The 27,981-nt window shown below is 36.6% G+C and overlaps 1 long non-coding RNA gene across 2 annotated transcripts; it reads left to right on the top strand.

Moving 5' to 3' along the window:
• Positions 1-9: 9 nt before the first annotated feature.
• Positions 10-27,945, top strand: LOC147583232 (uncharacterized). Of its 2 annotated transcripts, none has more exons than XR_015242965.1 (4): positions 10-150; positions 6,475-6,610; positions 20,470-20,580; positions 27,865-27,945. It is a non-coding gene; the product is annotated as an uncharacterized LOC147583232 (long non-coding RNA). The 2 variants fall into 2 exon arrangements; XR_015242963.1 differs by lacking the exon at positions 10-150 and adding an exon at positions 3,102-3,168.
• The last annotated feature ends 36 nt before the right edge of the window (positions 27,946-27,981 follow it).

The raw sequence follows: 27,981 nt of genomic DNA, 5'->3' as shown, positions 1-27,981 counted from the left end.
AGCCAATAGACCCAGTTGCTGAAGAATTTGAAGGACTAAAAATCTGTTTTTGAAAAAAAGTTACCATTGTGGAAAATGTCTACAGAGGCAGCTGTTCTATCCACAGAGAGGAACGTCAAAAGTTGCACAGAATTTCCACTACTTCTGAAAGTGAGTCTTTAAAAAAAATCAGCTTAGTAAATGCCAGTCCTTGAATGGAAAATTTCATTTTGGCAGGATTTCCGGCAAAGAATGGCAGAGCAGAGGCCAAGAGGCTTTGACATTTATTTACTTGTATTTTGAAATCCCATATGGGTCTTGAAATAGGAGCTCTTGAGAGAAAGACCCCTCGCCCCTCAAAAAAAAAAAATTCATTTCTAAGTTTGGAAAGTTTTTAACTTTCATATAAGCTACTTAAAGCTTTATAGTTCCTTTGCTGTGAGTTAATAAAGTAAAATAATATTCATTAGTGGCTTTTCTGCAGTTAACTTATTATAGCATTATACTGAAAATGCATGATGTTAAATAGAGTTTCTAAAAGCAGCAAAAAAGAAAAATGATACTAGTTGTTTTAAATGATTAATATGATTAGAATTAAATTTGCTCAAATTAGGTTAATTAAGTAAAATAGTAGCTTTCATAATTCATTTCTTAACAATATTATATAAAGCAAATTGTTAATGGCCTAGTTTTCACAGAGCTACATCAAATTGATAAGGAAAAAATAGACTATTAAGTAGGTAAATGGGCAAAGGAAATAAACAAATGAATATAATGCCAAAGGAAAACTTAGAGACCTGCCAGAATGGTGCAAAATAATGAATGGCTTAGTGTGCTCCCTGTGAGAAGAAAACAGGGATTTGATGGGAGGGTGGACCCTAGGAAGAAGGTAAGGATATGAAAAAAATTGACACTGTGTACAATGTGTTGACTCACCTCTCAACCCTGCCACTGTCAGCTTGGGGATATCTGCAAACTCTCTGAGAGGAGGAAATGCAAACACATGACTAAAAACTTCTCAGGGCACCTAGGTGGCTCAGTTTTCTAAGCCTTCAAATCTCGATTTCAGCTTAGGTCATGATTTCGCGGTTAGTCATAATATCCAGCCCCAAGTCGGCTGGGCATGGAGCCTGCTTAAGATTCTCTATGTCCCTTTCTCTCTTTCTGAAAGAAAAAGAGAAAGAGAGAGGGAGAAAGAGAGAGAGAGGGAGAGAGGGAGAAAGAAAGAAAAAAAGAAAGAAAGGAAGGAAGGAAGGAAGGAAGGGGGAAAAAAGGAGAGAGAGGGAAAGAAAGGAGAGAGGGAAAGAAAGAGAGAGAGAAAGAAAAGGAAGGAAAAAGAAAGAAAAAGAGGGGCGCCTGGGTGGCGCAGTCGATTAAGCGTCCGACTTCAGCCAGGTCACGATCTCGCGGTCCGTGAGTTCCAGCCCCGCGTCGGGCTCTGGGCTGGTGGCTCGGAGCCTGGAGCCTGTTTCCGATTCTGTGTCTCCCTCTCTCTCTGCCCCTCCCCCGTTCATGCTCTGTCTCTGTCCCAAAAAAATAAATAAACGTTAAAAAAAAATTAAAAAAAAAAAAGAAAGAAAAAGAAAAAAGAAAATTTAGAAAAAAATTCTTAGCTGCCTTCTAAGTCAGAACATTATACACATTAAAAAAATGAAGAGCATTAAAAAATGTTCTAATACCCAGGGATGTCAATGTTGGGATAAGCATGCTCACATATATTGCTGGTCAGAGTTTGACACTCTGCAACATTTTTTAAAATGCTTATTTATTTCTGAGAGACAGAGAAAGGGAGAGCAGGGGGGAGGGCCAGAGAGAGAGGGAGACAGAGGATCTGGATCCGAAGTGAGCTCTGTGTAGACAGCAGAAACCCTGATGCGAGGCTGGAACTCAGGAACCACGAGATCATGACTTGAGCTGAAGTTGGATACTTAACCGACTGACCACCCAGGTGCCTCTCTGCAACATTTTTAAAATAAGTTTACAATACCTACTAGATCCTAAAATGGACAATATCTATTAGATCCTAAAATTAGACACAGTGAAGGAAAGAATAAACAAAACTAAAAAGACAACCTATGAAATGGGAGAAGATTTTGCAAGTGACATATCCAATAAAGGGTTAGTATGCAAAATATGTATAGAACTTATAAAACTCAACACCCAAAAAACAAATAATCGAATTAAAAATGGGGAGAAGATATGAACAGACATTTCAGAATGGCTAAAATCCAAAACACAAGAAACAACAAGTGTTGGGGAAAATTTGGAGGAAAAGAAGCTCTCATGCATTGTTGGTGGGAATGCAAACTGGTACAGCCACTGTGGAAAACAGGATGGCGTTTCCTCAAAAGTTAAAAAATAAAACTACCTTATGATCCAGCAATGGCACTACTGGCTATTTACCCAAATAATACAAGAACACTAATTCAAAGGGATATATGCAGCAACTATGTTTACAGCAGCATTATTTACAGTAGCCAAAATAGGAAAGCAGCCCAAATGTCCATCAACTGATTGAGGAATGGATAAAGAAGATGTGGCATAATAAGGGAATGGTTTTAACAAAGTGTGATGCTTTCACATTTTGGAGTTCAATTCTGTTATGTATCCATTAAAAAGTATGCGATGTCCTTGGTCCTCAAACTTGAAATTGCACAAGAAATTCCTTATTAAACATTCTGCTTACTGGATAGATCCATAGAGTTTCTAATTCAGTAGTCCTGAACAGGGGTAGTTTGATTTTTAACTTTTGGAGGAAACTCCATCCTGTTTTCCACAATGTCTGTACCAGTTTGCATTCCCACCAACAGTGCATGCGAGCTTCTTTTCCTACAAATTGTCCCCAACACTTGTTGTTTCTTGTGTTTTGAATTTTAGCCATTCTGACAGGAGTGACATGAGACCTCACCGTGGTTTTAATTTGCATTTACATGACGATGAGCGATGTTAAGCATCCTTTCACGTGTCTGTTGGCCATCTGGATGTCTTCTTTGGAGAAATGTCTCTTCTGTGTCTCCCTCTCTCTGTGCCCCTCCCCCACTGACACTGTGTCTCTCTCTGCCTCTCAAAAATGAATTAACACTTATTTTTTTTTTTTTTAATTCAGACTTCTAGTATTGTTTGTCAAATCAGAGAATATTCTTTCATGGCAGCTATTAGCTGGAGCTGGACACTGCTACTCCTTAAGAGGTAAAGGGTAAAGGAGCATGGGCTCTCAATTTTGCTATGGTCTATACTCTTCCCCAACCCCTGGTTTTCTTGTTATGTTACTCACCTGAACTCTTTAAGTATTTGCATATGTCAGCCCTGATTTACATGTGACAGATCATGTCAAGTGAATAAAGAGACAGAATAGAGAGAATAATATATCCTATTTTTGTTCAAAATAAAAAAAAAATAATGTACATAAAAGTGTACTTACATACACAAATACGGATACACACACACACACACACACACACACATATATATATATACCAATGTTTCTCAACATTTTTCATTATTGCCCCCCAAGGAGCCCTTTCAGACTTTTTTTTATCCCTAATTGCCCTCCTCCCATTAAATTTTAATACCACAGATACACCGTATATCTGTTCATGTCCTGTAATTCTTGGGAGGGTCAAAAACAATTGTAATACCTAACATCCATTCCTCCAAGAATCAATTTTCAACACTTGGGGGCAATATCACTGCCAACTGAAAATGAATAATATATATTTATAATTCTTTTTTTTTTCTTTTTATGGATACTGTATTTATCTATACATATTGATTCTTTAAGAATTTTGTTAACATTTATTCATTTTTGAAAGACAGAGAGTGACACAGCGTGAGTTGGGGAGGGACAGAGGGAGAAAGGGAGACACAGAATCCAGAGCAGGCTCCAGGCTCCAAGCTGTCAGCACAGAGCCCGACATGGGGCTCAAACCCACAGACTGCGAGATCATGACCCGAGCTGAAGTTGGATGCTTAACCGAATGAGCCACCCTGGTGCCCCTAACATATTGATTCTTTTTATCATCAAAAAGAAAGACACATATCCATCTTTTATTGTACCTCCAGTAGATAAGATTGGAGGTGTGACGTAAAAAGTAACTAAATTTTTCTTCTAGAACTTACAATGGCTTGTTATAATATGCTCGTATTACAGTCCTATTTCTTTAATCCATTAAAAGAATGAATGAATTAGTAGTTTAAATTATAATTTGTTTTGTAAGAATCATAGGCGTTCTCATTTGTAGAACAGCAATATATGTTGTTGGTCAGGGGTCTTCTAGGTGATACATGGTTTGGAATAACTGATAAGCAAAGAACAAAATACAAATCATTTGCCTTCCTTTAAAAAAGGACACCTTGCATATCTTTTAGAATTGAAAGCATGGTATTAGCAACTTTAAATAGCTAAAATAAAATAAAATAAAAAAATAAAATAAACAATAAAACAACAAAGGTCACCAAGCTCTACTCTTAGAGTTGTTTTCTGAACCACCGCAAGAGATACAGGTGTGGTTTCCCTGCTTTCCTCAAATGTAAAAGGTTAGTTAACAAAGGAAAAAAGGCTTTTAAAAGTCCATTTTAGAAATGGAGTTTTATTCTTCTGGGATACAGTTTGATTTAGAAAAATTTAAATCATTAACAAGTTAACCTTTTATGTGTATTAGACATTGGTAGGAATATTCATAAAGTACCTTTTCTAGAAAGTCTTCCTGGAAAGAGTTTGTTTTATCTCGTTATGATCCCCAAAGTAGAATTAGGAGAACTCCTTATGGGCTCTCAAAGCCGGTATTTTTCCATAGTCCTAAATTATGTGTAAATGTTTCAGACTGTACTTCATTTGATAAACTCATTAGGATCTTGATTACGAGTGTGTTCTTAGTCATAGAAGGCATATAGAAGGCGTTTAATGCTTGCTGCAGGATGAAAGAATCAGTAAATGGACAACATCCTGCTGAACTGCCTTACTGTACAAATATAAACAAATTTCAAATATTGAAGCAATGTTATGAGCAATTACTTTCTGAAAACAAAAGTTTACTGGACAATTGAAAAGAGCTGATTGATTACCCACGTACAAATGGTTTTTAGATAAAACTTTGCTCTTAAAATTATTGTCAAAAGGAAAATTGAAAGTGGCATTCAACTACATGTATTTTTCATATTTGTACATTTAATTCATTTTTTAAGAAAACATTCTTTGTGATTTCTAAGGCTTTGATATTTATATGACCAACATTAATGTATCTGAAATACAGAATTCAGAATCATAGCTTGTATCAATGTGACCTATTTTTTAAAAAATTTATTAAATCAAGGGTTTGTAGTAGATTCCCTGAGATCCCTTACAAAAGCAATCCCCCAATTTTCTTATTTTTAATCAATGGCTGTGTTGACCTCAACCACATGGGGAAAAATACCATCTAGTAGTAACAGAACTTGGCATCAGAAAGTCATGGATTTGAATACTGACTCTAACACGAGTCAAATCACTTTATCTCTCTAAGACTCAACTTGTAAATTTATATAATGTATATAAAACCTATTTTTCAAAACTGCTGTGAGGAAGAAATGAGCCATTGTACTTAAACTGCAGAGTTGGAACTCCATAAAAGTTGCCTTTCTTATCTGTTGGAACTTTACTATGACATAAGACAGTAGATCTCACTCTGTTAGTCCTCATTGGCCTAAATATGCCATATTTATATCCTTATGACTTTAGGGATGACTTTTAGAACTGTCCTTGACACCTGGGAACACTCAGCCTGACTTCTTACCCATGTTTAGAACAATTTTTTACCTTCCTATCTATGTGGGGCCCAATTCCTGGTCTCCAGTATTTCCCCTGCGCAGGCAGGGGACTGACACATCAAAATCCTCTCCCTGGTCTCTGGTGGTTTGGCTGACTTGATTCCTGACACAAGAGGCCAATGATCTTGCTATTAAGATCTCCTTATTAAGTTCACAAAGTGTAGCGTAGTAGTTGAAAGAGAGAAAATGTTGCTTGACAAGAATGCACACACAGGAATTCATCTCAAGAAAGTAAAAAAAGAATGATTTCCCAAAACACAGCATTTTCTGAAAAGGTGGCAAAAGAATGGCCTCATGTCCATAGCTTCCTTAAAACCTAGAAAGTCTCCCTTGAATGAGGGTCACCAATGATACTTAAGTCAGCTTCTTGGCATTTGAAGAACAATGTGTCTTTGAACTTTGTAATCGTGATTTCACTTCTTTGTGATCTTTCCGAATTCCCTTTTATATTTAAAATGTTCCTTTTGTCCTGAATTTCCTCTCAAGTTTAAAAATAGCCGTTTGACTATAGGCATTTCATGTAAGCACATCAAAGAAAGCTACAAATCTTCTTTGTATCTGCATGACAACTCTAAATAAAACTCAGGTTTTTAGTCTTGGCTCACTTTTGTATTCGAAACTGAAGTTACTCTCTGTTTCTATCCTGTCAAATATTATCAGTGCTTATTGGTTTATCAAATGTATTTCCAGGCAACCTGTTCCACCCAGAAAAGAAGTTACTTATGAATGAAAGTCTTACCCTTGTTAGGAAAGAGGAGGATCATTTGAATCAATAAAGGAAGGCATTATCAGAAAGGCATTCAGGAAGCAGAATCCCGTGCCTCAGGTATGTGTATGGAGGATATCTAAAAATAATTTTTGCATTTAGAGTTAAAACCGATATTTTTTTCCTGTACATACACACATTCTCACACCCACTCCTACTGAAATCTACTCAGAATTATTAAAATAATAAGTGTTATCGGTTAAAATACAGGAAAAGGCCATGACATTCATTATAAATAGCTCTTGTTATTTGACTCATTCCTGACGTAATGGGAGATAACAGTGCTTGGATTCTGGATGATTTGATCTTACAGCTGGAAGAAGTATCAACAGCTCATCTAGTTTGTTACAGTGCCATAATTGGTCTTATTTTCTAACACATCCAGCCATGCTTAATAAGAACTAGCTACTTCTTACTTAAACCTTCAATATCTAATAGTCAAGAATGCTCCACACCATTGTTTCTCAAACTATCCGCAATCCAAGACTTGCACTGGTTCTCTATACTGAGTAACAAACGCCCCCCCCCCCACAATTTAGCAGCTTAAATCAATCTATAATTATTACTTCATAGTATCTATCAATTAAGAATCTAGAAGCAACTTAGTTGGGTGTTTCCAGGTTCAGGGTCTCTCTTGAGATTGTCGTCAAGCTGTGGGCTAGAGCTGGAGTCATCTAGAAAAGAATCGTCCCCTAAACTCACTCGTGGTGGTTTGCAGTCTCAGTTCCTTATGACTATTAGCTATATAGCTCAGTTTTTTAAACCATGTGGTTTTCTCCCTACTGCTGCTCATGGCATGACTTCTCAAGTACAAATAATCCAAAAGAGAGAAAGCTCAAGAAGGAGGCCACAGCTTGTACAATATAATCTTGGAAATGACAAACCATCAATTCTACCTTATGCTACTGGCCACATAGACCAGTAAGATGTGAGAGATGGATGATGGCACAAAGCTGTATCAGGCGTCCATGATCATTTGGGGGCCAGTTAGAAGCTTACTTGTAAGAACTTTTTCTCTTAAAAATGTCTAATCTGGGGCACCTGGGTGGCGCAGTCGGTTAAGCGTCCGACTTCAGCCAGGTCACGATCTCCCGGTCCGTGAGTTCGAGCCCCGCGTCAGGCTCTGGGCTGATGGCTCAGAGCCTGGAGCCTGTTTCCGATTCTGTGTCTCCCTCTCTCTCTGCCCCTCGCTCGTTCATGCTCTGTCTCTCTCTGTCCGAAAAATAAATAAACGTTGAAAAATGTCTAATCTGGGGTGACTGGGTGGCTCAGTTGGTTGAGTGTCTGATTTCAGCTCGGGTCATGATTTTGTGGTTCATGAGTTCGAGCCCCACGTATCTGTGCTGATAGCTCAGAGCCTGGAGCCTGCTTCAGATTCTGTGTCTCCTTTTCTCTCTGTCCCTCCCCTGCTTGTGCTCTGTCTCTCTCTCTTTAAAATAAATAAACATTACAAAATTTAAAGAAAATGTCTAATCTATCACACATTGAACAGATTTATTTGCCATTCTAATTTATGCAAAATGGCTTCTACAATTAGATTTAAGGCTCTAGGGCAAAAGGGACTTTATCTTATTCACCGCTGTATTTCTACAGGTAATTGAATGATGACTGGAACAATTTAGTAAACACATCCTATTTTTAAAGCTGCTAAAACAATGTTATGGGCTAAATATTGATATCCCCCTGAAAATGCATATGTTGAAGCCCTAAGTGAATGTGATAGGATTGGAAGACAAGGGCTTTGGGAGGTAATTAGGGTTAGATTAGGTCATGACAGTGAGGCCTTCAAGACATATTAGTTGGTTTTATGAGAAAGAAAAAGGGATTCAAGAGAAAGAGAAAGCTATCTCTTTCCCAATCTCCCTCATCCTCTCTCTCCCTCCATCCCTTTTTTTTTCCCCTTCTTCCCTCCCCACATGCCTCTCTCCTTTCTACTGTCTTCCGTCTTCCTCTTCCCCCTCTTTCCTCATAGCAAGCCCTGTGAGCACACAGTGGAAAGCCAAGCCAGGAAGAGAGATCACTACAGCATGATCAAGCTGGCACTGTGATAGTGGATTTCCAATATTAGGAATTGTGAGAAAATAAATTTCAGTCATTTAAGGCATCTGTTCTGTAGTTTGTTTGCTTGTTGCTATATTTTAAGTAGGCTTCTGGTCCAGGGTGGAGCCCAACGGGGCTTAAACTCACCCTGAGATCAAGACCTGAGCTGAGATCAAGAGGTGGATGTCTAACCAACTGAGCCACCCAGGCCCCCTTTTCTATGGTATTTTGTAATGGCAGCCTGAGCAGACTAAGACAGAAAGGAAATCCAGAAATTAAAGTAACAAAGCCATTTAGGGATTTAACACTTCAGGATTGGGATATGTCCAGTAATAACTAAACTAAATCCCTTAGGCTGAAGTTTAAATTTATGTCCTCATATTAAATTCTCTGTTTGCCATTCATTGCCACAGTGTACCAGGCACTGTGTTATATGAGAAATGTGCAGATAATAGGTTGTCCCACAAACAAATGAAAGGCATAAACTAAAGGAGAGATACATTAATAGCAAAACTCCTCTTTAGAGGGGACTTTCATGACATCTCCCCATGTTTCTCCTAACTCTCTCTCTCCAGCATATTAATCTGTTTTATTTTCATCAGAGGATTTAGCTTGTTTACAATTTTCTCTCTTGTGTACCTATGTGCCTAGTTTTTGTTTGCTTCCTGACCTTTGCCCTCTCCTCCACCTACACAAGATGTAAGCTCTGGAGGGTAGAGGGCATCCCAGTGGACTTGACGATTATTTTATTTACAAGCCTGCCTAGAACTGGACGTGGCTTGAACTAAGCATGTACCATGTACACATTGAAGGAATAGAGTTAATGTAGAAGTACGTTCAAAGCAAGATGGAATCTTTTACTCTCTTCTACAAATCCTGTCTCCAAATGTCATGACAAGGCCTATAATTCTACTTTTTTTTCTTTTATGCTTTCAGTTAAGGTTTCGCTTTTCAGTGTTGGGATCACAGGCTTTGTTTTGCCACTGAGTCCCCTTTTCCTCACTTTTTCAGTTGTGGACCAGAGTATGAGCCGAATATTTGTGTTTCTATGCAGTGATGCTGCTTTCAGCCTTTACATTACCTCATTTAGTTTGGAACTAAGTGGTGTCAAATGGGAGTTTTGCATGAATAAGGTCGGCAGATGAATCTGTTCCAATTAAATGGAAATTAAAGAGACATTTTCAAGGACGTTCATTCAAAAAATTGATCTGCTTTGCAATTAGTCTCCTGTAAAATTATTTTTCAGTAGCCATGGAAATCACTAACCCACTAACCCAAGATAAGTAAAGTAGATGTCTTTCTCAGAATTTATAAGAACCTGAAGGGGAAAAAAAAGATTTTTTTTTAATCGGAATTTTATTGTTGCTAATTTTGAACCGTTCATTTATGAATGGAGCAGCGTGAGAGATGGCTGGGAAGAAAAACACCGAGTTCTGCTCTGCGCACTAAGCACTTGACAGACTGCTTGATTTTCCCATTGGATACTGAGGACAGTCCAGCCACAGCAATATTAGGGTCCCGCTTTATAGTCAAGGAAACTGATACCCACAAAATGAGAGGATTCACCCACAGTCAGTAGAGCCAGCACATGGAGGAAAAGAGCCATCAACCTCAGCTCATTTGACTCCCATTCACCTCAAGACCACGGATAACTGGTTGCTGAATAATTGCTCAAGTCTGATTTCAAGCACTTTCTAATGTGTAATCTTGACAACTGTGGTTGCACAATAAATGGAACACAGTTTCCCAAAGTTTGTCCTGAGGGAAGGATATTATCTTGGAATACTAATAGGGGTTATCTGGGGGGGAAAAAGTTGCCAGGGGGAAAATTTAAGAAAAGCTGAGTTGAATGCCATTAAATCACTTTAAAATAAAGCAAAACAAATAACCCTTTGGCACTTATCAGAGCCTTTAATATGCTAATGTGCCTTATGCTAATGTTCCCAGTGAAATAAATCTCAGTGGAGGTGGTTTAGTGCCTAGAGATGGAAATGGTGGGGGGCGGGGTTGAGACAGTACAATGAACTTACCAGAAGTATTTGAACATCTAATATTTTTCCTTGGCAGAATATTTTATAGGACTAAAGCTCTATGGATTATGGTTTGTGAAATCCTTGTGTAAATTATTAGAGCAAAAACAAAGCAGCAAAGCAGCAGGTAGAAGGAGTCTACCACTAGGGCCACTAATTATACTGATTAAATATCACCATGTGGACATAAAAGATGTTCTTTTCTAAGAAAAGGCTATAATAAGAATAATAGAAAATTGGTACCAATTAATATTGATGAAACGATTCCCTCCGCCCACCTTGCTTCCCCTGAGTCCTTTCTTCTATCTCCAGTTTTGTTTTTTCCATCTGTAGGGTCCTAAGTCTCAGTCTCTGTGGCACCTAAAGCCTTAACGAATTCACTCAGGAAAAGAATAAATTGTCACTCAGAATAACAGAGCGTTCTTTACAAAGAGTTGAGTAGTTCATCAGTTCTCTCAACTGGGGATTGATAAAATTACAAAACAAATAAATAAATAAATAAATAGACAAACGAGAACAAAACAAAAAAACCTATATAAGATTTAACAGAAAGCTAACAGTCTTCTACCGGATAAGAACCCAAAAATAACAAAAAAGGCAAGGGTAGGGATGGGTGGATGTCAGAGGAGAGGGGAACTACTTACCTTTGACTGTAAAATTATTTTATAAAAAAATACATTAAAAAAACAATTAAGGGGCGCCTGGGTGGCTTAGTCAGTTGAGCATCTGACTCAGCTCAGGTCATGATCTTACTGCTGGTGAATTGGAGCCCCACATCAGGCTCTGTACTGACAGCTCAGAGCCTGGAGCCTGCTTTCAATTCTGTCTCCCTCTCTCTGCCCCTCTTCTGCTCATACCTGTCTCTTTCTCTCAAAAATAAATAAACATTAAAAAATAAAGCAAAAAATTTTAAAGTACAAAGGGCATATACTTGAAAAACTTCTATAAATTATTGTGATCTCATAACACGCTTGTATTATATAAGTATGTTTTTATGTGTATGTATGTGCCTTAGTCTATTCAAGCTGCTGTAATAAACATACGTGGCGCAACCCATAAACATTAAGAATTTATTTCTCACAGTTCTGGAGTCTAGAAATCCGAGATCAAGACACCAACATGGTCATATGCCACGGAGAGCCCTCTTCTGTTCACAAATTCCCGCCTTCTCTTGCATTCTTATACAGCAGAGGGCAGAGACAGGAAGCCAGCATTCTTGCAACTTTTATAAGGACATTAATCCTATTCACGAGTGCTTTACTCTCATGACCTCATCTAATTCTAATTATCTCCCAAAGGCCTGACCTCCTAATATCATCATATTGGGGAGTAGGATTTCAACATATGAATTGGGGGGAGGGGCATGAATATGCAATACATAACAATGCACGAAAAGATTTTTCTATACAGGCACCTGACTGAGAGCTGGAAGTGGGGAACTACTATTATAACCTGAATCCTCAAAACAAAGTACGGGCCCTCAATCTCTTGTTTGAAACCCTTATTATTTTTGCAGAGCAAAGAAAATAAATACATACCTTAATACAGTGAGTAATGGATAACATTCAAAGGGTATGGAACTCTGGAATGTAACATAATACTATTTGTCTAGTAAAGCATGGATGTTCACACAAAAAGTAAAATAAATGTAGATTGTAACAAGGCCAGACATCAGTACAGATCAGGATGCGACATTTAAACTGTCTTTTAATTTTCAGAGTATTTTCAGATCTATGTTATCAACCCCTACCCCCACCACCAAAGGTGGCACTCCATAGAATTAATGAGGCCTAGTGAAATAATTTACTTGATTTCAGTCTTATGCTTTGTGAAATTGACCTCAGCTACATTTTATTGTCCAAAAGCACTTTGTCTTATGATTTTGAGTCTGGGGTTTAATAGTAATGAATGATATCTGCATGAAAAGGAAGATTCATGTTTCTTAATTCCTTTTGGTTAGAAAGAGTGGATGGAATGCCATTAACTGGGAAATAGGAAGAATGCTAAATAATAAGTAGGTAATTATGGGAGAAAATTATTTCCACAACTAAATTGAAGAATGTTTGAATGTGAAATTTATTTATTTATTTATTTGTTTTATTTTATTATTTTTTTAATGTCTATTTTTGACAGGGAGAGTGCATGCATGCTTAGTGGGGAAGGGGCAGAGAGAGACGGGGAACAGAGGATCTGAAGCAGGCTCTGTGCTGCCAGCAGAGAGCCTGCTGCAGGCCTCAAACTCAGGAACAATGAGATCATGACCTGAGCTGAAGTCAGATGCTTAACCTACTGAGCCACCCAGGCGCCCATGAACTTTATATATTAATGAGAGTCAACATAGCACAGCAGCTAAGAACATGGCTATAGTTCGACATCTGTGGGCTGTGAATGCATTTGCTTTCATGGGCTGTTTCCTTCACTGAAAAATAAATACATACATACATACATAAAATTATATTATTATATTTTGAGTGCATGTTGGCATAAGGAATCATTATTATATGTTCAGTATTATCATATTCATTGTATTTATTATATAATCAATGTTATGATGTTCTTTTTTTGCTTCTGATTTTAGAAAAAAATTCAGATTAAAACATTTTTTGTCTTCCTAAAATATGGCGGGCCCTTGGCATTGTGTCCATGTGCCTCATGGACAAGTCAACCCCTGTTAAGACAGATTCTGGTGCCAGACTGCCTTGGTGCAAATCCTAGCATCTCTACTTAGCAGTTTACTTTTCTGCTTAATTTGTTCTGCAAAATGGGGAAAATAAAATTCCTACATCACAGTGTTGATAAAAGAATAAAAGTAATTACCTTTTGTCAAGCATTTAGATAAATGCTTGTTAAATTTACTTTCTCCCAGCTTATACATATTTATCTCATTATTAAAAAAAAATTTGATAATGCAGCTGAAATTTTTCTGAATAGAAACAAGCTTCTTCTCGCCTAGGAAGACAAATAATGATAAAGAAATATGTTGGATTCAACTGAGAGAAGATGGGAGGGAGGAAGACATTGAGAAGGGATACATTTCCGGGGCTAGATTGCCTGATTCCACAACTTGGTGCTGCCATTTGATAACTGTGTGATCCTGAGCAGGCTATTTAATATTTGTAAGCTCTGTTTCCATACTTTTGAAATGTAGATAAAAAATAGCATCCAATTTACAAGATTATTGTTGGCTTAAATGATCATTTAATGATATACTTAACAATAGTGGCTGCATAATAAACAATAATAAAATTAACACTTATCTGTATTTCTTCATAACTTTTCCACTTTAGTTCTCCCTTATTACTGCCCCCGGTTTTTTTGCAACCAGTTCACAGCTCCAGCTCTATGGAGTGACACTGTTGATGGGGGGACCACAGTGGTCTCCTGTTCCTCCCTCTGTCCTCTGTGTGTGTAAACAAATATCAAACTTATACACTCAGGAAATCCTACAATATAAATAAAAACTCTTTATCATTAAAAATTATCTTTCTTGCTATATTTTCACTAATCTCCGCAAACAGATCCTTTCTAAATTTGTATTATCAATTTAGCTATTACTAAAAAGAAGGGGGGGCGGGGCAGGCAGGTAGGGAGAAAAAATTAGGAGATAGGAAAGAAATGTTAAATGTAACTTCCAATTAATTTGCTGTATATATCATCGGTTCTAAAGAAGAATCTCAGATAAATGACCAGTATCAAGAACTGAGATACTTATATGCAAGCCAATTCCTAATATTTTCAAGATAAAATAATGTTTCGGGAGTAAAATACAAATGAAAGCCCATGTAAGTGTGGGGCCCTGGAAAAGTGCTGAGTGTCCTCTTGTCTTAGAACAGGACTGCTTAGATGTTTTCTAATTCTCTCCTATTCTCTTCTATTCTTCCACACTTTTAAGAATGAAAGGGGTAAGATGTATATGTATATTTGGTACTCATAATCTCTTTTAATGGTTGGCTTGTATTCAACAAAAGTCCCTAATTCAATGAGGTGGTATATCTTTAATGGAAGAATAACAAAGAAGGAGAATTTGCATTTCCTGTTTGGTAAAGTAAATATAACATGGAATTTAGGAAGTGGTTACTAATATTGTCAGGAGGTGGTTTATGTACTATTACAAAAGATTTGCTTTCCAACTCAAGTCATGTATATGGGCTTAATTTATAGGTCGTAAAGGAAAGAGTTGAGAATTTGAAATCGAATTGAAAACAAGCATACTTTAGGATTAGCTTATGAGTGTATGTAAATATATAAACACTTTTTTAAAATATGGGGCAGAGGAAAATATTTACAACCTATCTGTCTATTCATATGAGATTTTCCTACAATTTGATTGCTTAGTTTATTTTCTGTGGGTTAAGGAAACTAAAGATGACTTCTTTGGTGATGTAAAAAATTCAGACACTTCATAAGACAAGCTGCATCCCACTACAGATTATTTATTTCGGGTTATTTATATTTGTATTTAGCTATTTTCATTATTCTTTAGGGAATGGGTGAAAACTTAATTTATAGGCCAAAAAGTCTTGTACTTCCCTAACTACAAACTATGGCCAGAAAGTATTAATGAGAGAATTAATCCTTCTGACTTTATTTCCAAAGATAAATGGCTTAAGGTTCTTTATGTTCTAGACTTAACATAGCCTACTGTCTAACTTTGTGAAACTCAATGATGTGTCTGCTTTAGTTTTCTTAACTATAAAATGAATTACTCCCCTTTCTGCTTTCTTTCCTGTCCGCAAATCCTGTGGACAAATCTGAGTATTCAGAATTTAAATGAATGCCTTTATTTTAGTCTCATTAAAGTGAGTAAACAATTCCCACTGATAAAGGCTAATGTGCAAAAAATATGTATGCAAATTTTAATTGTAGAGTTACTGAAGTGATTTCCAGGAAACATCCCTAGTCTTTAAATTTGAAAGAATGCTGGCCCTTTGATATTCTGGGTCTTCAGTTAGCAGTGGACACATGTCTAACAGATGCCTCTGTAAAAGGGCATTTTTTTTTTAAAGAAAATCATAAATAAGTGTTTTGGTCCAAGATGGTGATGTAGAAAGACTGTGAACTCACCTCCTCCATAGAACACAGCATCATATTATACCCATTTAGAGAGCAATTCTTGAAGAACTGAGGGCTGACTGAACAGCCTATGCACAACAAAAGACAGAGAGAATGGCAAAAGATACAGAAGAGAGAAAAAAGAGAGAAAGCAAGAGAGATGGAGACACAGTCCATTCTTCCAAGTTTACAAGTATCTACTCTTCCTAATCTACAGCAACAACACAGAATGTCAAGCAAAATGGGGAGGCAGAGAATATACTGGAAAATAAAGAACAAGAAAATTATGAGTAAGATTATATAAAATGGGGCACTTGGGTAGCTCAGTCGTCAAAGCCTCTGAGTCTACCTCAGGTCATGATCTCACAGTTGTGGAATCCAGCCCCATGTCAGGCTCTGTCCTGGTAGGGCTGTGCCTGTTTAGGATTCTCTCTCCCTCTCTCTCTGCCCCACCCCCACTCACACATGTGCATGCTCACTGTCAAAATAAATAAACTTTTAAAAAATATGTAAGACATGACAGCATATACATAAAATGTGGAGGAATTTTAAAAAAAACGTTATTTAAGATTATGTTCAAACTTAAAAACAAAAATAAAAATCATGTGATCATCTCAATAGATGCGGTAAAAGCATTTTGCAAAATTTGACATTTGTTCATGATAAAAACAAAGTGGGTATAGGGAGAATATACATCAACATAATAAAAACCACATATGAAAAATTTGCAGCTAACCTTATACTCAAAGGTGAAAAACTGAGAGCTTTTCCTCTAAGATCAAGAACAAAACAAAAAGGCTCATTCTCTCCACCTTTAGTGAACATAATACCCAAAGCCCCAGACACCACAACCAGACAAAGAAAGAAAGAAGAAAGAAAGAAAGAAAGAAAGAAAGAAAGAAAGAAAGAAAGAAAGAAAATGAGGCATCCATATTGTTAAGGAAGAAAGGTAAACTCATAAGTTGTACAACTACAGTAGAAAATCTATAACAGATTTTCTACTATGTACAACTATGTACAACTATGTACAACTACAGTAGAAAATCTAGAAGTAAGAAATGAATTCAGTAAAGTTTCAGGATACAAAATTAATACTCAGAAAGCAGTAATGTTTTTATGCACTAATAACAAAGTAACAGAAAGAGAAATTAAGGAAACTATTCCACTTAGAACTGCACCAAAAATAAATAAATAAAATACCTAGGAATAAACTTAAAGAAGTGAAAGATCTGCACTCTAAAAACTATAAAACACTGATAAAAGAAATTGAAGACAACACAAACAAATGGAAAGATATTCCATGTTCATGGACTGGAAGAATAATATTGTTAAAATGTTTATGCTACCCAAAGCAATCTACAGATTCAATGCAATGCTATCAAAATACCAGTAGCATTTTTCACTGAACTAGAACAAAAGTACTAAAATTTGTAGGGAACCACAAAAGACCCTGAAGTAGGCAAAGCAATCATGAGAATGAAGAACAAAGCTGCATCTATCATAATTCCAGATTTTAAGATACACTACAAAGCTGTCATCGTTAAAACAGTATGGAACTGGCACCAACTAGACACATAGATCAATACAATAGAGAGTTCAGAAATAAACCCTTGCTTATATGATCAATTAATCTATGACAAAGGATACAATAGTATAAAATGGGGCAAAGACAATCTCTTCAATAAATGGTCCTGGGAAAACTGGCCAGCTACCTGCAAAAGAATGAACCAGACCACTGTGTTATACCATATATAAGAATAAACTCAAAATGAATTAAAGACCTAGATATGAGACCTGATACCATAAAAATCCTAAGAATTTCCTAAGGAATGGGGAAAAAAGCAAAAATAAACTAGTGGGACTATATCAAAATAAAAAGATATGCATAGTGAAGAAAACCATCAACAAAACAAAATGGAGAATGGGAGAAAATATTTGTAAATGATATATCTTATATGCAATTAATATCCAAAACAAAGAACTTACACAACACCAAAAACAAAAACAAAAACAAAAACAACAATCCCATTAAAAAATGGGTAGAGGACTTGAATAGACATTTTCCAAACAAAACACAGATGGCCAACGGACATATGAAAAGATGTTCAACATCGATAATCAGGAAAATGCACATCAAAACCACAATGAGACATTACCTTACAACCATCAGAATGGCAAAAACAAAAAAGATGAGAAATTACACATGTTGGCAATGATATGGAAAAAAAGAAACTCTCCCGCCCTGTTGGTGGATAGGTTAACTGGTTCAGCCACTGTGGGAAACAGTACACAGTTTCCTCAAAAAACTAAAAATAGAAATACCATAGGATACAGTAATTCCACTATTGGGTATTTACTCAAAGAAAACAAAAACATGAATTTGAGAACATATATATAACCCTATGTTTATTGAAGCATTTTTATAATAGCCAAGATATAGAAGCAAGCTAGGTGTCATTGATAGATGAATAGATAAGGAAGAGGTCACACACATACAGGAATATTACACAGACATAAAAAGGATAAGATCATACCATTTGTGACAACATGGATGGGCCTAGCAGGTATTGTGCTAAGTGAAGTAAGTCAGACTGATAATTAAAAACGCCATAATGATTTCACTCATATGTACAATCTAGAAAACAAAACAACAAGGAAACAAACAAACAAGCAGAATCAGATCTAAAAATACAGAGAACAAAAAGCTTCCCCAGAGGGGTGGAAGATGGTGGGATAGGCAAAACTGGTGAAGGAGAAGCGGAGATACAGACTTCCAGTTATAGGATGAATAAACCACGGGAATAAGAGTACAGCATAGGAATATAGTCAGTTACATTGCCATGACATTGTATTGTGAAAGATGGTAGCTATGCTTGTAGAGAGCATAGCGTAGCACACAGAGAGGTTGAATCACTATGTTGTACACGTGAAACTTATGTAACATGTGTGTCAACTATATTCAAATCAAAAATCAAAACAATATATGATTTTGCAGTTTCTCTGACGTGTTTTATTAGTTTAAGTTGTTACCCCTTCTGAGACCGACACATTTTCTAGAAATCCTAATTGAAATTGATGTTTCTATAAATACTGGGTTTTTTTTTGTTTGTTTATTTCTTGTTTTTTGCTTAATATGTCTTCCTGTATACTTTGGTATTCCATCTATGTTTCTTACTTGGAGTCTTGCAAGCTATATATATTGTTTTTAGTTTTTCTAGTGTTAAATTTAATAAAGACAAAGTAAACATAAGAATGCATAAAAGAAAAAGAAGAAAAAATAAATAAAAACATGCAACGTGTTGAGAAAACAAAATAGGCTTGAACTACCACTTTTCACCTCCTAATAAATTCGTTCAGAAATTCCCTATCAGCCACCCTATATTTCTAAAGTATAAACTTCTGTTCAGTTTAAAATGTGCATATGCAGAAAATGAAGCCTCCTTTTTAAACATTGATGTAAGTATGGTATCATTATTTCTGATGCTGAAGACCAGGAAATGATGTAAATATATACTCTTTCTTGCCTTGGCCTACCACTTCCTACAATTAATGAAATCTTACTGATGTTTCATAAAAAAAAAAAAAAAAAAAAGAAAGAAAGAAAAAAAAAAAAAACTAAGACAAGGTACATTCCTTACATTTAGTGAATTAAACTCAATATATAAACTAAAGGATGATGCTTATTTCAAAGACAGTGACAATGCCTAAAATACTTTCGGGTTTCATCATTTGTGTATGTCATCAAAGCTGGCAACATAATTTTGTTAAATAATTTTAGTGGAAGAGAGTCTTTGTGGATTTTCTTTGAAACGAACCATTTGGAGGGCATCTTGTGAATAAAAAGAGGTGCGGAATGTTGCCTTTGTTCAAATACTGATGTGAGTTTAAAGTCATAGTATTGATACTTTGCTGTGGAATTCAAATGGACTCTGAAGACAATAAGAAAAGAGAATTCTGAAATTGTTAGCTGATGCAAGAATCATTATAGTGACTCCTTCAACTGGCAATATTAGTACATGAATGTCAGTGAAGATGGTGGTTCTTAGGATATTCAACTAAACGCCAGGAAAATAAAGTATTTGGAAAAATTACAATAGAAAATTCAAGTTGGCTGAAGCTTTGGAATCTCTCATCACCATCCTTTAAACTTATAAATGATATCACTGAGAATCAGAGAAGTTCAGTGATGTAACCACATTCACAGGGTTAAGGTCAGAAACTGGGACTAGAGTCAGGATATTTGACACACAGTAGAATGTTTTTCTCACCACTACATCATGCTGACAAGTTCACTGGGCTATATCCTAAAATAACTAAGCTTTGTAGAGGCAGATGTCTTGAATGTGTAGTGATGTACATCTATAAGTGCTAAAAAAGGCTGAATTTAAGAATTTTTACCCCTTAGGTTTATAAAAATAAGTTTGAGATCTTTAAATTTCTCCATGTATTTAAAAATCCTAGAGAATTTTTATCTACAGTGATCCATTCTACAAACAATAACACTATTTTCACTCTATTTCCCTATATATAGTTTGAATTTAACTTTTCATGTTCAGGGGGAAGGAAAATAATTCTAATTTAATTATTCAGTTATGTTTATAGTTCATTTTCAAAGAATTTTTTACTGCTTAATATTTCTTGCCATTATAATTTTTAGTTCCTAAACTCACAAGGAATAAATGTTACATTAACTTTTTCATCATTAAATAAAATTGAATCTGACTCCAAGCTTCTTCTTGCTTGGCTAGTAAGAGATCCACATTTAGTCATTTTAGCCCCATCTATCTGTCTCTTTAGAACCACACTGGAATCAAGGAGTTTCATGGGACGACTGGAAGATGGGGGAAGGCAACTTCAGTCAACATGACTCCTAAAGACATACTCAATATGCAAGCCTACTTCTTGAAAGTAGGTAGGTAATGCCAGTCAAAGGAAGCTTTGTCAACTACTTCAAGAGCAGCCTCCTTAGAAGACCCAAGTACTCAACTAAACTTCCCCAGGTTCTTCTGCACTTCTAGGGTTTCTATAAGGAATGATGTGTGGACTGTTAATCACGGGTGTAAGAGCCATTCATCACCTTCCTATTTGAGACAATCTTCTTTTTCTACTTTGATGCTTCTCCTCTGTATCTTGCTCATTCCTTCTGCCTTTCTTTCCAGAGTCCAGCATGACACCTTAAAAAACTGAGGCTTTTGAAACAAGTGCTCAAAGGGAAGTTTATCTTTAGGTAATATAAATTCTAGGCTACTTTCTGAAATGAGGAAAGGAGTGGAATAGAGGTACTAAGTAAAAATGGCTATTTTTTTTTTTTTCTGATCCTTCCATAGCAATGAAAATGAAACACAAATTAGTATCTCAACAAATAATCCTGTCACATGTTCTACACTTAGGACCATCCTGAATATGCTCTGTATTTTGATCATTATGCATACTGGTATATAAAAATAATGACTAAACATAATTCTTCCTTACTATTTCATCCTATTATCTGATGGGACCTGGGAGCTGATACAGTTCTAATTCCTCATTTTATTTTTTTAAATTTATTTTTTTTAATGTTTATTCATTTTTCAGAGACAGAGAGACAGAGCATAAGAGGGGGAAGGGGCAGAGAGAGAGAGGGAGACACAGAATCTGAAACAGGCTCCAGGCTCTGAGCTGTCAGCACAGAGCCCAACGCGGGGATTGAACTCACAAACCGCAAGATTGTGACCTGAGCCAAAGTCAGACACTTAACCAACTGAGCCACCGAGGTGCCCCTAATTCCTCATTTTATGAAAAATGAAATTTAAAAACCAGATTGAGACATCCTCTTTCTTATCATTACATACGTACTTCGGTAAAGGTAGTATTACTCACCAGTTCGGCATTCTTTGTACTGAAAAATTGGAACAATTTTCGTTATGAATATGAATAAATGACTTTAATGAAAGCCAAGGAACTTTCTAAAGCACCAACACTGTCAAAGTTGACTATGGTCTCAGAGTAACATGCACATAGCTCTTGCCTGATGTAGACCTGAACCCTAGTTGAAATCAACCAATACAATACTGAGTAGACAGAAATAAACAACTTATTTTCATTACAAATTACTTCAAATTAGAACATACTTCCTGCCTCTTCAATGTACCATACAGAGACAGCAGATACTAAAACTATTTAGGCTGGAATAAATGAATTGTTTACGCCCCCTCTTTAATGATATGATGATAGTTTTGGGGGTTCATTTCCCTGTGGCATCTTTCTTACCTATTCTTTATTCATGGCAGCTGGGGACAAATAGCACATCAGATGGGTTACATTATTCAGAACTGGAAAAAAAAAAGAACTGGCAGTTATTAAACTGTATGTGGCAAAAGAAAAACAAAATCTGAATTGCTAGGCCCATAACAACATCAAATTTAGAAGAAAGCTGGGCTAAAGATTTTTGGTAGGCAACCCAACAGATAAAAAAATAACTGAGAGTTAAAGATAATTCATTATTGAGTCTTTGTATTTGTGGCAATAATACTTCTTAAACAACCCTTTACCTTGAATTTTCAGACCTGAGGTCTTAAGTAACCCATTGTTTAACAATTTCTAGTTACATATTAATTTTCAAAAAAAAAAAAAGAATTAAGCCCTAATTTTTTTTTTTTTTTTGAGTTTTCCAAAACTGTTCTGTCTTCTATACAAGGAACTAGAAAGGAATTAAAGGTTTGCCTATAGCGGAATTATTTGTTTTTCAATTTTAGAGATAGAGAGTGGGAGTGCTGGAGAGGGACAGAGGGAGAAAGTGAGAATCTCACGCTGGCTCCAAGCTCAGAGTAAAGCCCAATGCAGGGCTCAATCCCATGATGTTGGGATTATGACTCGAGGCAAAATAGAGAGTCAGATGCTCAAATGACTGAGCCACCCAGGCACCCCTCACCATCCCAGAATTAGTAAGAAAATGTATAGCTAAATGCAAAGTTACAGATCTTATTAAGTATCATAGGTAAGTAGTAAGCTTTTTGAAATAAGACTGCATAATAGAGCCTAACAAATTATTCTTACATACTATTTTGCCTAGACTATAGGCAATCACTGGTTATCACTCAAGGAGGCAAAGAGTTGAATATTTTGTTTAATGATATCATTTTCGCATGCAGTCAACATACATGTGTAAAATACTCTGCAGTGTATTTATATAAACATGCTCCATAAGGTTTCCTTGAAGGAAGGTTTTACTGAAACTGATTTTAGTCCACATGCATTAGATTCAACCTGGGTAATTATTAAAAAATTGTATCTTTGTAAAAAATGTTTACTTATTTGAGAGAGAGCAAGAGTGTGCACAGGGTAGTGATAGAAAGAGAGGGAGAGAAAGAATCCCAAGCAGGGTCCATGCTGTCAGTGCAGAGCCGGGCATGGAGCCTGATGCAACAAACTGGAAGATCATGACCTGAGATGAAATCAAGGGTCATATGCTCAACTGAGCCACCCAGGTACCCCTAAAAATTTATATCTTTTAAGCAATTTTCTCATGAATTTTATCACTGCAGATTAAAAATCATACCTTTACATTCTTCTGTTTGCTGGTGCAAATAGGAAACAAAACCCAAATCCCTTAATATCTTCAAGTAGAGTTTTACTTATTTACATTGCTAGCATGAATGAAATCACTGTAATTTCTCACACGGGCAGGACTGAGTAATAGAGAATGGTTAGTGTAGGCCAATCTTATAATAACTTTGTCAAGTATGAAGACAAAATTGAATACACCTTTTTTTTCCAATTTAATAATGGAGATATAGAAACTAAATTTCCATGTAGGTAAAGTTTTACTTATTTTATTTTCAAGGTGCACTTGTTATAAGGAATATCTATAATTGTATCTTTAGAAATGAACTATTTTGACATACATCCCTATTGCAGGTATGAAATATAAATGTAAACATAGTAAAAACTAATTATAAAGACATGGGGTAGGTAGATCATTATTCTCAGTTCTTCTTATTTTTCCTATGCATCCATGCACTTTGCCCTGTCAACTTGGAGTCCCCCGCCAACATGAGAAGCATTTATACTGGGCTTCACCAAATTACTTTCTTTGGCCAATGGAACGTGGGCATAGATGATAATGTCACAGTTCAGTCTAATTCTTGAGGCCCTGTGACATACCACGAAAGAAAAGCCGCAGGTGGCCGCTGCCCCATTAGCATGGTCCCCAAAGAAGACACATGTAGAAAACCTGAATGCAGCAGTCAGTCTGCAGCTGAGCCCAGCTGAAACACAGCCTAAAGCAGAACCCAATGTAGTTCAGCTGAAACATAGTCAACAAACTGTCTCTTAAGCATGAGGATCAGTGCTTCTTGTTGTATCACAGTAAAAATTTGTGATTGTTGATAATACAGCATTATAAGCAATAAAATAAACTAATACAAGCTTATACAATATACTATACCAAAGTGAAAAGTAAGTATATTAATACATGACAAAATAAATGTATAAATCATCAGGAAAGAGAATTAGTCCAATATACTACTGGACCTAGTGTCATCCTTAACAGTATGATTTGGGCAAGTCATTGTGGTTTGAAGTATCTCAACTGCAGGGCTAGTGTTGGATAGATGATTTCCAAGATCCATACACATTCAACAAAGCAAGAATTGCTTGCATTCCCAGAGTAATTAAAAGTTTCAAAAGATAGGGGGGCACCAGGGTGGCTGAGTTGCTTAAGCTCTGACTCTTAACTTCAGCCCAAGTCATGATCTCGTGGTTCGTGGGATGAAGTCTCTCATGGGGCTCTGCACTAACAGCATGGAGCCTGCTTGGGATTCTCTCTCTCCCCCTCTCTCTGCCCCTTCCCACCTTGCATGTGCACTCTCTCTCAAAATAAATAAATCAGCTTTTAAAAAAGTGCCAAAAGATAAATATTTTAGAAGTTGAGTGTCTGTAGAAAACCATTTTGGCAAGCCACACGTTGCTACGGCTCATTCATTCAGTGGTTACTTTAGAATAACCATCTTAAGATCAGGATTATGCCAAGCACCATGAGGGATGAAGAGAAAGAGATGATGTGTTTTTGTCTGTAAGAAATTAAAAAAAAAGAAAAAAAACCCCTAATAGTGGACATAATACAAAAAAGAAAAATCTAAGTGTTAGAAGAATGTTAGTAACTAAGGGCTTTGAGAAGGTAATCTCTTCCAGCTGGAAAGATTTGGAAAAGCTCTTGGGAGGAAGTGGCGTTCAAGCTGGATCTTAGTGGACATGATGTCAATGGGAAGAAATTTAAAGTTATTCAATGGCAAAATAAGTTACTTGAAATGATGAATTTTTCTCTTTCATTGGAATACACTGTGTCAGAGACAGAATGGAGATATGGCTAAAAGGAGAGGTAGAGGCTATATTTCTGAGGATTTTGACTTGGACATTCAGAGGCTTGGAAGTTACCATTTAGAGAATGATTAAAAGCTCAAATATTTAGAAAAGAAGAGTGCCTAAGAAGTGCATTAGAGAGCGCCAAGTGGTCCTGGGCAGGGAGCAAAGAGATCAGAGAGACTCCAGGGAAGTCGGAAGCAGTTGTCAATGGCCCTGAGCTTGGGAGGAAGGAAAGGGAATAGGCATTTAAAAATTTTTGTTTTCAACATTTATTTATTTTTGAGAAACAGAGAGAGAGAGCATGAGCAGGGGAGGCGCAAAGAGAAAGAAAGAGAGACAGAGACAGAGACAGAGACCGCATGTGAAGCAGGCTCCAGGCTCTGAGCTGTCAGAGCAGAGCCTGACATGGGGCTTGAACCCAAAAACCGTGAGATCATGATTTAAACTGAAGTCTAGGGGCGCCTGGGTGGCGCAGTCGGTTAGGCGTCCGACTTCAGCCAGGTCACGATCTCGCGGTCCGTGAGTTGGAGCCCCGCGTCAGGCTCTGGGCTGATGGCTCGGAGCCTGGAGCCTGTTTCCGAATCTGTGTCTCCCTCTCTCTCTGCCCCTCCCCCGTTCATGCTCTGTCTCTCTCTCCCAAAAATAAATAAACGTTGAAAAAAAAATAAATAAACAAACTGAAGTCTAACGCTCAACTGAGCCACCCAGGCACCCCGGGGGATGGGCTTCTTATTTTTTTTATTTTATTATTATCATTTTTTAATGTTTATTTTTGAGAGAGACAGACAGAGACAGTGTGTAAGTACGGGAGGGACAGAGAGAGGGAGACACAGAACCCGAAGGAGGCTCCAGGCTCTGAGCTGCCAGCACAGAGCCCGATGCACGGGGCTTGCATTCACAAGCTGTGAGATCATGACCTAAGCTGAAGTAGGTCGCCCAACCAACTGAGACACTCAGGCGCTCCAGGGTTGGGCTTTTAAAATACAAACCTAGCAGTGCTCATTTATTATCTTCCAGGAAGATAGCATATTAAGAACATAAATTAATATAATTACTAATGAGCGACTTTAAACTCCTGTTATATGATAAGAAAACAGCATTAAAAATAAAAGTAAATTCCAGGATTAAATAATGGTTTTCAAACTTTAATGTGCGGAAGAATCACCTGGGATTCTTTAGAAAAATCCAGATTCCTAGACCTCAAGCCTATAGATCTTGAAATAGTTGGTACTGAGAGAGACTTAGAATTTATATTTTAATAAGTATCTCAAGAGATAATGATGCAGGTGGTTGGTTTGTAAATTATTCTTTGACACTGGTTAGAAAACATAATAGTAACAACAAAAGGCAACATTTATTGCCTACTTCCTATCTGGGGACACTTGGCTAAATACATGCAAACAGTATCTCAATTTACCCTCATGACAAGCCTGAAATGTAGCTATTAATACTAATCTCCAACTTATAGAAACCAAGAATTAGAGGGATTCCACAGCTCTTTGAAAGTAATTGAGCCAGTAAGTGATGAATTCAAGATATGATTCAAAGTCTGTCCAAAATCAGAACTCACATTGGAGAAGTTCATGACATTAAAGACTAGAGCTTTTGTCTTTTTTCATATATATATATATATTTTTTTTCTTTTTAAAACTTTCGACTGATTGGGACCAGTGCCACATTTAACAAGATTGTCTGATTAAATTTACTCTAGTAAAAAATTTCATTCCTAAGTAGAGAAAGACCAGCTGGAACATAATCAGTCATCATAGTGGGATGCCCTAGATATGAAGATGCCCATCCTACCAAGAATAATGCATATGCACATACCAGTAATTCTAAAATAAATATAGAAAATTTCTACAGCATGTGTTATTATAACCATTTAAGCAGAAACACAAGAACTTTAAAGTGGGACATTATCATTGCCTTGAACATTTTTCCTTCACGATCTTAAAACTGACATCTCAAAATAAATCATGATCGTGAAGCCTAAGCATTAATTGTCTAAAGGAATGGGCCACAGCAAGATATGCTCAAAGTCAGATTTAACTTTATTCTTCTTGAATATCTCTTGACTCACATCACTTTTCCTTTTTTTTAAAATGGAAGTTCCAGTCATTTTTCTGTATTTCCTATAATGAAGTAGTGGTAGCTTATGTTTTGGCAAGAAAAGGAAATGAATTAAATATGTTACATTAATTTTCCCCACTTTGAGAAAGATGCCTAAAGAGGGAGCCATCAATAATAGAGTTTTCCTCATAAAACTTAAGGAGAAATGAATAAATTAAGGAGAAAATGAAAAATTTTCCAGAGTTGGAGCAGAAATTGATATCTGTCATCAGTTGTAATTTTCCAGTTTTAAAACCCAGTAATTGTTCAATGCTCTTATTTGTTCTTGAAGATGTGGCTGAAGAAAATGTGGCAGTAGTATGCTGTCACTTAAAAAATTTTTTTTTTAATATTTATTTTTGACAGAGAGAAAGAGACAGAGTGCAAGCAGCAGAGGGACAGAGAGAGAGGGAGACACAGAATCCGAAGCAGGCTCCAGGCTCTGAGCTGTCAGCACAGAGCCCTTCGTGGGGCTCCAACTTGTGAACGATGACTTCATGACCTGAGCCAAAGTAGGACATTTAACCAACTGAGCCACCCAGGCTCCCTTAGTATGCTGTCACTTTAAATTGATAACAGAGTTTTTATTTGCTTTTCTAATCAATGATAGTCTTTCATTTAGTGATGTTTCTCTCTTGCACCCAGAAGTGAAGATGTTAGTGTTAGAAGTTCCTTTTCATTTTAGACTTAGTAATCCAAGTCAATTTAAGAAGTTGTATTATTTTTTTTTTTTATTTCTAGGCCTTTTAGAAGTGGCTTTTCCTTAAAGTTTACGGCAGAACCAACTCTATATCAGACACTATGCTAAACTCTATGCAGGGCACAGGTGGGTACTGATTTCTCTGCTTTCCTTTACAT

Source organism: Puma concolor, chromosome A2, assembly GCF_028749965.1.
Source record: "Puma concolor isolate L17-30 chromosome A2, mPumCon1.1.hap2, whole genome shotgun sequence".
Taxonomy (NCBI): Eukaryota; Metazoa; Chordata; class Mammalia; order Carnivora; family Felidae; genus Puma; species Puma concolor.
This window is presented reverse-complemented; position numbering and strand designations above follow the sequence as displayed.